The sequence below is a fragment of the Micropterus dolomieu genome, linkage group LG23 (genome assembly GCF_021292245.1).
Source record: "Micropterus dolomieu isolate WLL.071019.BEF.003 ecotype Adirondacks linkage group LG23, ASM2129224v1, whole genome shotgun sequence".
In the NCBI taxonomy this organism is placed as follows: Eukaryota; Metazoa; Chordata; class Actinopteri; order Centrarchiformes; family Centrarchidae; genus Micropterus; species Micropterus dolomieu.
The window spans coordinates 18,547,964-18,558,760 of record NC_060172.1 but is presented as its reverse complement, the minus strand read 5'-3'; positions in this window follow the sequence as shown (position 1 = coordinate 18,558,760).

Genomic DNA, 10,797 nt, shown 5'->3' with positions numbered 1-10,797 from the left:
GACAGGTACTACTGGTGGAGGACCTGGAGGAAAGAGTGGTGGTAAAGCATCTAAACAAGTTCCAGGTAAACTCTTTGTAAAACCATTTGTTATGTAAGTTTATGGTGAATCAGTAACACTGATATTTTGGGAGAAAATGTTCTAAATTTGTGTATATTCACACAGGAGTTGGGGTGCCTGGACTCTATCAAGGTGGATTTGTACCAGGCCAAGGTATGTATTGTAACAATACAATAACATGTCATTGTGGAGGGATTCAGTGTGTTTACAGACAGAGTTGTAACAGTTGTTCTCATCTTTCCTGGCTAGGTTTTGGAGGCCGTGGGGTTCTCCCTGGAGTAGCCACAGGGTCTGGACTTGGGCCTCAGACTGGTGTGTTTATTCTTTGATAATGAATCTAGGAACATCACATGTTGTTGTGATCTTGGAACATCTCTAAAAACTGTTGCCTCATTCCTCACAGGGACTGGAGTACTCGGCCAGGGTGGTACTGGACCAGGAGTAACGGGCAGTAAGATTCATAAAGTCCTAAACTGGCAAACTGTGTTATATTACAAGCAGATTTGTTTGCTTGCATTACTTCATTTTTAATATCAAAAGTTTAATTAACATTTACTACTATTTCAAAGGATGAGCATCCCTGTGTATTTCTCCTCTTAGATGGTCGTGGACAGCAGTTGCCTGGGGTTTTTCGTGGTTACCCTCTCATATCACCAAAATCAGGTACACAGGAACCAGTAATGCAGTAAACTCTGCAGCTGCATGGCGAGTTACATGACGTCAATAATAAATGTGAATGAAGAAATTCCAAAAAGTAGAAAATTACTTCTTTCAATTACAGGTGCGGGCAAATCAAAAAATCCAGCCAAAGCTGCAGCTAAATACGGTAAAGATACATTGTTGAGACATCAGCCTCACGTTCAACATATGACAGTTACATAATAATTTCATGATATAAAAATATCTGGCATGAGGAATTACCATCATCTAATTATTAAATACTCTGTATTCACATTTTTGTAAGCACACCTGTTTTCTTGACCAGGTGGAGCTAGAGCTGGAGGAGATACACTTGGTCAAGGAGGCGCTTTGGGGTTTGGGGCAGGAAGACTCCCTGGAGGAGGAGTGGGAGTCGCACCTGGATTAGGAGGTGGAGTTGGACCTGGAGCTGTACCTGGATTTGGAGGCGGTGTTGGAACAGGTGGTGGACCTGGAGCTGTACCTGGATTTGGAGGCGGTGTTGGAACAGGTGGTGGACCTGGAGCTGTACCTGGATTTGGAGGCGGTGTTGGAACAGGTGGTGGACCTGGAGCTGTTCCTGGATTTGGAGGCGGAGTTGGAACAGGTGGTGGACCTGGAGCTGTACCTGGATTTGGAGGCGGTGTTGGAACAGGTGGTGGACCTGGAGCTGTACCTGGATTTGGAGGCGGAGTTGGAACAGGTGGTGGACCTGGAGCTGTACCTGGATTTGGAGGTGGAGTTGGAACAGCTAGTTTAGGTAAAACCGTTAGCAGGTCTTTTAGGGTAATATTTAAAATAGGTTTGTAAAGCTCATGTCGTGTTTCGTCTTTTACTTAGACGTTGTTTTGTGCCATAGGTTACGGACCTGGCTCAGCCAAAGCACGCAAATATGGTGAGACATATTTAAACATTTTTGTAAAATACCAACATAACATGATGAGTATGCATTGTGTGCATTTCACAACCTCTTTTATCTGTAGCTGAGAGACACACTCAGAATTCTTTTAATCACCCAGGTGGGCCAGGCGGTGCAGGCACTGGTGTAGCTGGAGGCCTTGGAGGCCTTGGAGGCCTTGGAGGCGGAGGACCGGGAGGAGGAGCTGGCCTCGGCACGGGAGTAGGACCTGGCTCTGGTGTTGGTTTTGGTCCAGGTGGGGTCAGCACTGGGTATGGTCCTGGTGGTGCTGGCACTGTCTCTGGAGGAGCAGGTTATGGGCCAGCTGGAACCGGGTATGGGCCAGCTGGAACTGGATTAGGAGCAGGAACAGGACTTGGAGGTAATTATGAATCACTAGATTTAGGGTATTGGAAAATGTTGTCTATATTTATGCTACAGTAATCTTAAACAAGCTTAAGATAAAGTATACAGTAATCAATAGACTGTATTGCATAAGCAAAGACAAATAACAATAATAAATATAATTTCTATATTTGTATTTCAGGGTACGATGCCAGTGCCAAAGCTCGTAAATATGGTAAGAACAATTTTATAACTGAACATATGCTACTGTATTATTAATGTATAATTGTAATTACAAAGAATATCAGAGCAAATAAAAAATTACTGTTGTTCTCCTCTTAGGAATGTTAAGTGGAGCACTTGGTACAGGAACAGGTACTGGCGGAGTCAGGCCTGGTGGTGGACCAGGTGGTGCTGGTACAGGCTATGGACCAGGTGGAGTTGGACCAGGTAGTGCTGGTACAGGCTATGGACCAGGTGGAGTTAGACCTGGTGGTGTTGGTACAGGCTATGGACCAGGTGGAGCTGGACCTGGTGGTGCTGGTACTGGCTTTGGACCAGGTGGAGTTGGACCTGGAGGTGCTGGTACTGGTCCTGGAGGAGTGGGTTATGGGCCAGGTGGAACTGGGTACGGGCCAGGTGGAACTGGATTAGGAGGAGCAGGAACAAGAACTGGAGGTAATTATGGATCAGTAGCGGCTCAAGATATCGTATTAACAGCACTAACTTAAGACACAGAAACAAACAAAATGGGTTTTGGGGGAGTGGCTTTGGACGGAGGCCTGAAGGGAGGAGGTGGGATTTTTTCGATTGGATACTTTCAATATCTAGCTGTCTCGCTTCAAGTTTCTCCAACCTTGCCTACCCTAGCTTTAAGATACAGTATTAACAATAATAACTTAAGATTCAGTATTAATGGTAACTTGACAGACAGCACTGCATTAGCAAAGACAAATTAATGTAAGACAAATAATAATAATAATAATTACTATATTTGTATTTCAGGATATGATGCCAGTGCCAAAGCTCAAAAATATGGTAAGAACAGTTATATAACAAAAAATATGCAAATGTATTATTAGTGTATTATTGCATTTATGAAAGAATATCAGAACAAATAAAAATGACTGTTCTTCTCAAAGGCATGTTAAGTGGAGCACTTGGAGGAATCAGGCCTGGTGGTGCTGGTACAAGCTATGGACCAGGTGGGGTTGGACCAAGTGGTACTGGGACTGGCTATGGACCAGGAGGAGTTGGACCTGGTGGTACTGGCTATGGACAGGGTGGGGTTGGACCAGGTGGTGCTGGGACAGGCTATGGACCAGGAGGAGTTGGACCAAGTGGTGCTGGTACAGGCTATGGACCAGGTGGAGGAGTTGGACCTGGTGGTGTTGGGACTGGCTATGGACCAGGAGGAGTTGGACCAAGTGGTGCTGGTACTGGCTATGGACCAGGTGGAGGAGTTGGACCTGGTGGTGTTGGGACTGGCTATGGACCAGGTGGAGGAGTTGGACCTGGTGGTGCTGGTACTGGCTATGGACCAGGTGGAGGAGTTGGACCTGGTGGTGCTGGTACTGGCTATGGACCAGGTGGAGGAGTTGGACCTGGTGGTGCTGGATATGGACCTGGAGGTAGGATAAAAGACAGAGATATATGTAATTAAAGAGGCATGCTTGAATTCAAATAGATCCTTTGGCTAATTTAATACTCTTAAAAGATATTAATGTGTCTGCATTTTGCAGGGTATGCTGGTGCCAAAGCCCGCAAATATGGTAAGAAACTACTTTAAAAATGTACTAAAGCAGATTTATATATTCCTCATCAAGCACTCTCATGGTCTTTACATTCAATCTGTTAATGTAATTTGTATCAACAGAATTAATAGTACATATTCTTTTCCACCTATAACATGTCAAAATGTCTGCGATGAAAACAGCCTATTGTGTGTTGTGGGCTCTGAGTGAAATCAGGTTAGTTTATATTTTCTGATAAAATGCTACTGTCTGCAGGTCTTCCTGGAGGTACTGGAGGTGCCCTGGGTGCAGGAGGATTTGGTGGTGGAGCTGGGCTCGGAGTAGGAGGAGGGGTCCCGGGACGAGGTACTGGACTAACAACTGGTGGTGGACCTGGAGCAGGACTGGGGACCAGTGTGATGCCTGGTTCGGGTGTTGGAACGGGAGGAGGACCGGGTGGCTTTGGACCAGGCAGTGCTGGAGGTGTGAATAGAGCCTCTAAAACTGTGTGAAACAAACAATAACAAAAATATTATAAAGCATATTATACACATGAATTTAATTACACTAATCAAGTGTAAAGTGTAAACTTGCTTCTTGCTGTTCCTTTTCGTACAAGAAACAACTTTGTCAGAGTAGGTGTTTCTTCTTGAAAGACAAACATTTTAAATATATTTCAACCCTTTATTAGAGCTAAAAATCCTTGCCCATTTCCTCCTCCCTAGGGCTTCCTGGTGGGACTGGAAGAACAGGATATGGACCTGGATTTGGTTATGGACCAGGTGGAGGCTATGGTGCAGGACCAGGGTCTGGATATGGAACAGGTTCAGGGGGCAATTTTAATTTTGTCCAACATAAATGTTGCCAAACTCAATATGAGCTAAATCCTGAATCCCAAAACTATTTGATTTCTGTTACTTACAGGTTATGGCAGCGCTGGATCAAAACCTGCTAAATATGGTATTAAAATGTCCCTTTTTGTCTCTTAAAAACATAATGATTAATGTTTCTCCAAAACTACACCTCAATTATTTTCATATAATCCTGGTGAAGGTCAAGCTGGAACGGGTGCTGGTGGAGTACTTGGAGGTGGAGCTGGACGAGGTGGTACGTTGTTTATAGTGATCATGAGCACTGCACAGGGACGTTCTTTTTTCTGTTTGTTGGTATTTTTTTTCCTCCTTTTATTATCTTGTGTAATTTTATAGGTGACTATAGACCAGGAGGGTTTGGAACTGGCAGTGAAGGCCTAGGTTGGTTTTCAGTAGAGTGTCTGTATAGTAATGTGTAGTTACAGTATGTGAGTGTTTACATCTGAATCACTGTAAATATAAACTCTTCCTTTATTGACCTCTATGGCCGGTTAGTAGGAATTGCAGCAACAGGTCCCTTAGACTACACCTGGCCTGTAACTGAAACACATAATCAGGCTGCATACCTGGTAACAGAAACACAATAGTAAGGTATTAACTAGTGATATTTTAAGATATTATGATGATCATCTGTTTTATTACAGTAGTTTGAGACTTTTTCAGAGAAGTTGGCCATATGAGTATAAAGGTAGGAGGACTGGAGTGGTTTCAAAGTTAACATCTTATATCCAATCAGTAGAATGCAGTGTGGTAAACAATTAAAACTCACATATACTTGGTTGTGAAATCAGCTATTCTGGAATACTTATCAGATTTTTGGGGTCATACTTGCTTGTCATGCTTGACAATTACTTTGATAACATATCACTCACTCAGATAAAAATCCGAATACCAACAGCAGTCAGATGTTATGATGTAATAATTGTGATACTAGTTGATCCACCATCTTTGGTGTAGTTGAAGGTTGTTGTTTGTGCAAAGTTACATATTTTTGCTTTAACTCCAAAAAGCACAAGTCCAACTTCATGCTGGAAAGTGATATTAGAAATCTCAGTCAGGTAAAATGATTTTGTAATTAACACTAGTCAGTAATGCTACTGGCCACCTTTAATTGCTTATCTTTTCTGTAGGAATGTATTTTTTTATCACTGTTTTTAATCACCCGAGCAACACATCTTATTTGTTGTGATTCTCAGGTTATGGTACAGCTGGATCTAAAGCTGCTAAGTATGGTAAGGTGTAGTTTGACTGTGTCAAGAACATTATGTGTTCTATATATATATATATATATATATGTGTGTATTGTATAGTTGTTAAACTGAGGAACAGAGTTGTCTATAAGCAACTCTTTTGAATTTACCAGATTCTCTTTTATAAACTGTAGGGCAACCTGGTGGAGTTGTACCCGGGGCAGGGACTGGCACTGCAGTAGTTGGTACAGGAACCGGCACTGGTGTTTCAGTGAATGGCACCAGCACTGGCACCAGCGCAGGGACAACAGTGGGACCCAGTGGTAAGCTTTGATTTTGAGGAGAGTATACATTTGGTTTGTTAATTAGATAACCTATGTGTGATAATCTATGTCTGCTGCATCAGGAAGAGGACCTGGAGCCACAGGAGGCACACCAGCACCAGCATCAGAAGGTATCTGTTTTGTCACCAACAGTTGGTGATCACATTTTTTGTTACATATTACCACAACAATACATTCACTCACAGGGTTTCCATTACAGTAGTTTTAATATAAAATATAATAAGAATAGAAAAGACAGTGATGGAGGTGAGTGTTTAGAAGAATGGGAGAGAGAAAATTAGTTTATCTAGGATTAAATTTTGCCATTGTCTGTTTGATTAATTCCATTTACACACTTCCCCAAAGCCCAGGTATTTGGCACTTTTTTCAGGATTTCTAATGTTTTTAACATACTTCCTAGTTATGTATAACATGTTACTAATGTATTCTGTGTTTTCAGCTTCCAATGACATTATCTTATCTGATTATTGTTACAACATACCACTTCCCTCCTTTACATACAGTACTGTTTTCAAATCTCAGTCCTTTTAATATTTTGCTAGGTGATGGTGGTGTTGGCAGTGTGATTGAGGGCTCTGGAAGTTCTGGAGGAGAAGGTGTGTTTAAACTTGCTGGATCCTTAAGAACCTGACTTTTCTTACCTTGAAATCATGCAAAGATTCAGGTGCAAGGATGTAATAATCTGATGATTACAGAAGATCCCCCACAGACTGCATGGCAAATATCTGTGGAAATGATCTGATTTATTTGCACATATTTTTTTATAAACATTGAACTGTATATCCTGTAAAAAAACATGTCCACAAGACAATTAAGACAATTACATTACATCATTATTAAACAGGAGGTACTGGAGTAGCTGGCAGACCAGTGGGTGCAGGAGGTGATGGAGATGGCCTGGGTGGAACAGGAATCCCCATCATTGGTGCAAAACCAGGTATTTTGGTCATTTATGCTACAAAAGGGGTTTATTTATTAATTCAGGAGTGTTTTGGGAGTAGTATTATTGAAAATGTGTTATGGTGGAGAAACTCTTAATTTAGTCTTCTAGCTATTGTCTCAGCTATGATGTCTTCTCACTTTTATGCTTTTTTAAATTATCTTTATAAAACAGGACTCAACGGGACAGAAGTTCCAGGTCAGTGTTTATTTCATTGTATTTTTCATTGTATCACTTCTGCCTTTTTGTCTACATGTTCATCCATTTCTGATGCATCTCTGGCTGTGTCATTTTAGGCCAAGGAGGTTATGTTATGTTTCAGCCCTTTCTTTCTTTGCTTACCATTACCCACATTTCAATTAAAATTGGCAGAGAGCAAAGCAAGAGTGTTTCTTAAATTTTGGTGTGGACAGTGCCATCATGTGGCCATCCATATTTAGGTTTTGATTCATAACTTCTGAACTTTGAGGTGTAGAAGAAAACATATCAATGATCCTGAGCTATGTTTCTAACTGGTCCAAGTAATGCATGTAACATCTACAAGGGACCAACATATTTGCTTGTTAGGAATTAACTTTGACTGACAACTTTCTTCTCATATCCTACAGATGCCGCAGGAGCTGTCCCTGGTAAGTTGACATAAAGTATTGGAAAGTTAGCATAAAGATGTTACTTGCGGGAGGTAAATAGAGCTTATTATATATATATATAGTAAAGGACTACGGATTTTGAAATTGCATGGCCGTAATTTAAAATCTGCCTAATATAAAACAGTGGCATATCACAAATGCTTTACATTTTGATGCAAATCACAGTATTTCTCAACTTGAATGCTTTCACAACTGTCACTGGTTTACCTGTCCCTGAGAGTGAGTGTCTTTCTCAAACTTCCTATCACACAACTGGCCCTACTGAAAACTGCATGGCAGACTGACACTAGCTGATGACTGAAGCTGGCTACAAACATATTTACAGAGGACTTACATTTGAAAATGTATTGTGTAACTGTTTATGATTGATAGCTGCCCAATCTTTAATCTATATTTCTGTTATTACAGTTGGTGGCGGGGCTGTACAACCAAGTGGTAGGTAACCTTCATAAACTTTCTGAAGGAATGATTTCTACTTGTGCTTCTGAGATTTCTTGTTTGCTCAGTTTCTAGTTGCTCACAGCAGAGATCTTATGGTCGAAATCAAGGAATATATTTCTTGAATTTTCTTAAATTCCCCTTATAATTTTGCAGGTTCTGGTGGTGATCTTTCAAGTGGGACACTGCCTGGAGCCAAACCTCTCAAACCCCCAGGTAAATAAAATAAGATCCAATTTACCCCCACAATTTACAACTCAAGTTTCAGGATAACTTACAGCACATTCTCAATAGAAAAAGACAAGTTGCTATATATGACCTCCAAAGAGTGACTTACCAGCCTACCCTAGTTCAGATTATGCCATGAAAAATATAAAAAGACAGGTGACAAAAGTATTTTGTGCAAAGGAAGGCTTGCGACTTGTGAAAGCCAATGAAAGAAAAAAAAGAATACTCACCAGGCTTCTCTGCGATGTTGGTTTGTATGTTATAGTTTTGACCGTTAATGACTTTGTTGCTTCTAGTTTTAATTCTATGCTAAAATACAGGTCTGGTATCCTGTGCTCTGTCTGCAGGTGTCCCCAGAGGTGACACACCAGGTGAAGGAGATGGAGAGGGAGTTTCTGATGGAGAGAGAGGTGGCACAGGAGGCTCAGGTGGAGGACCTGGAGGAGTAGGAGGGCGTCCTACCAGTGCAGGAGCAGCAGGAGGTGTTTCAGGTGGAGTAACAGGAGTCGCGAGAGGAGACAGTCCGGCAACTGGAACTGGAGTCAGACCAGGAGGTGCAGCTGGTGGAGTAGGAGGAACACCAAAACCGCCCAAAGGTGCCATTTTTACAATGTGAAATGGATAAAAAATCTGTATTTACTGAAGAATAAGATCTATTATATGTGTTTATTTTTTAAATGTAGCATACAAACCTGACGGGACTGTAGCAGGAGGAGTAAGTGGACCTGGTGGAGCAGGTGGAACTAGGGCAGTTGGAGGAGGTCCGGGAGGAGTTGGAGGCGGTCCTGGAGGAGCAGGCCTGGTACCTGGGGCTAGTGGGTCTGGTGGAGTAGGAACAGGAGCCCTTAAACCTGGAAAAAGTGAGCTGTTACCATGTGTTGGTCTCTGAAATGTTTGTGTTTTCATCCCAAACCTACATGCCTATATTACAATGACATGACATTTCACATATTATCCATTACAGGCTACGCTGCTGGTGGAGCTGGAGTTTTACCAGGTGGAGGTGTGTTAACTAACAATATCCTTACCATCTAAGTTATAGCAAAGAGAAGACTGAAACCTAAAATACCTAGAGTACAGTATGTCTCTTTTTTCCTCAGGTATCCGTTACCCATCTGGAGCTGGAGTAGGACAGGGATCCGGGAAAACAGGCAAAGGTTCTATAAACTGTCAACTATATTCACTTCTCTTTAATAAGGACTTGCTTTAGCCTCGGCAATAAAAGAATCTACATGATACATTTAGCTTTTTTATCTTTCTATCAGTGTATGGGACTCTTGGAGCAGGAGGCCAGGGTGGGGTTGGGCCTGGTGGTTATGGAGCTGGTCCTGGAGGCTATGGTACTGTTCCAGGAGGTTATGGTGCAGGACCCGGAGGTTACGGGGCTGGCCCAGGTGGTTATGGTGCTGGGCCTGGTGGATATGGAGCTGGACCTGGAGGTGCGGGAGGAGGAGTAGGAGCAGGCCCCGGTGGAGTGGGTGGTGGATTGGGGGGATATGGTGGTGGTGTGGGTCCTGGTGGTAAGTTGACCTCTATGAAAATTGAAATTTATGCAATAACTTCAATTTTGTTGGAAAAAGAACACATCGCATTTAAATAGCATGTAACTGAAATGTTGCTTAACTGCTTATTTTATATGTTCTGTTATCCAGGTTCAAGATATGGCACAGGTCCAGGACTGGGTGCCGGCACTGGCAAACCACCAAAAAGTATGATTATAGTTATACAGAGTAAACATACAGATACAAGCATTTATGCAGAGAACATAAACTGAACCAGTATTTGTTTTTAGGTTACGGAGCAGGAGCTGGTGGTACTGGGGTTGGGCCTGGTGGCTATGGGACTGGACCAGGTGGAGTTGGTTCTGGTCCAGGAGGTTTTGGACCAGGCAGATTTGGGCCTGGCGGTCCTGGTGGCACTGGACCTGGTGGATATGGTCCCAGCACTGCCGGGACTGAACTGGGTGGTGTCGGAACTAGGCCAGGTGGTTATGGACCAGGTGGTGTTGGTGCAGGACCAGGCAGCTATGGACCTGGTGTTTATACTGCTGGAGGTCAAGCTCTGGGGAAAAGAAAGCCCCCCAAATCAGGTACAATGATTTTTTTTTTATAATTACATTTTATGTATGTATCATGTTTAAATATTTATTCAGGCTGTTTACTCCTTCTGACAGGCTATGGATCATCCTCACTGGGTGGAACAGGAAGCTTCGGACCAGGTGGTGCTGGCACAGGAACAGGTGGCTTTGGACCAGGTGGTGCAGGCACAGGACCAGGTGGTGCAGGCACAGGACCAGGTGGCTTTGGACCAGGTGGTGCAGGCACAGGCCCAGGTGGTTTCGGACCAGGTGGTGCTGGCACAGGAACCGGTGGGTTTGGACCAGGTGGTGCAGGCACAGGCCCAGGTGGTTTCGGACCAGGT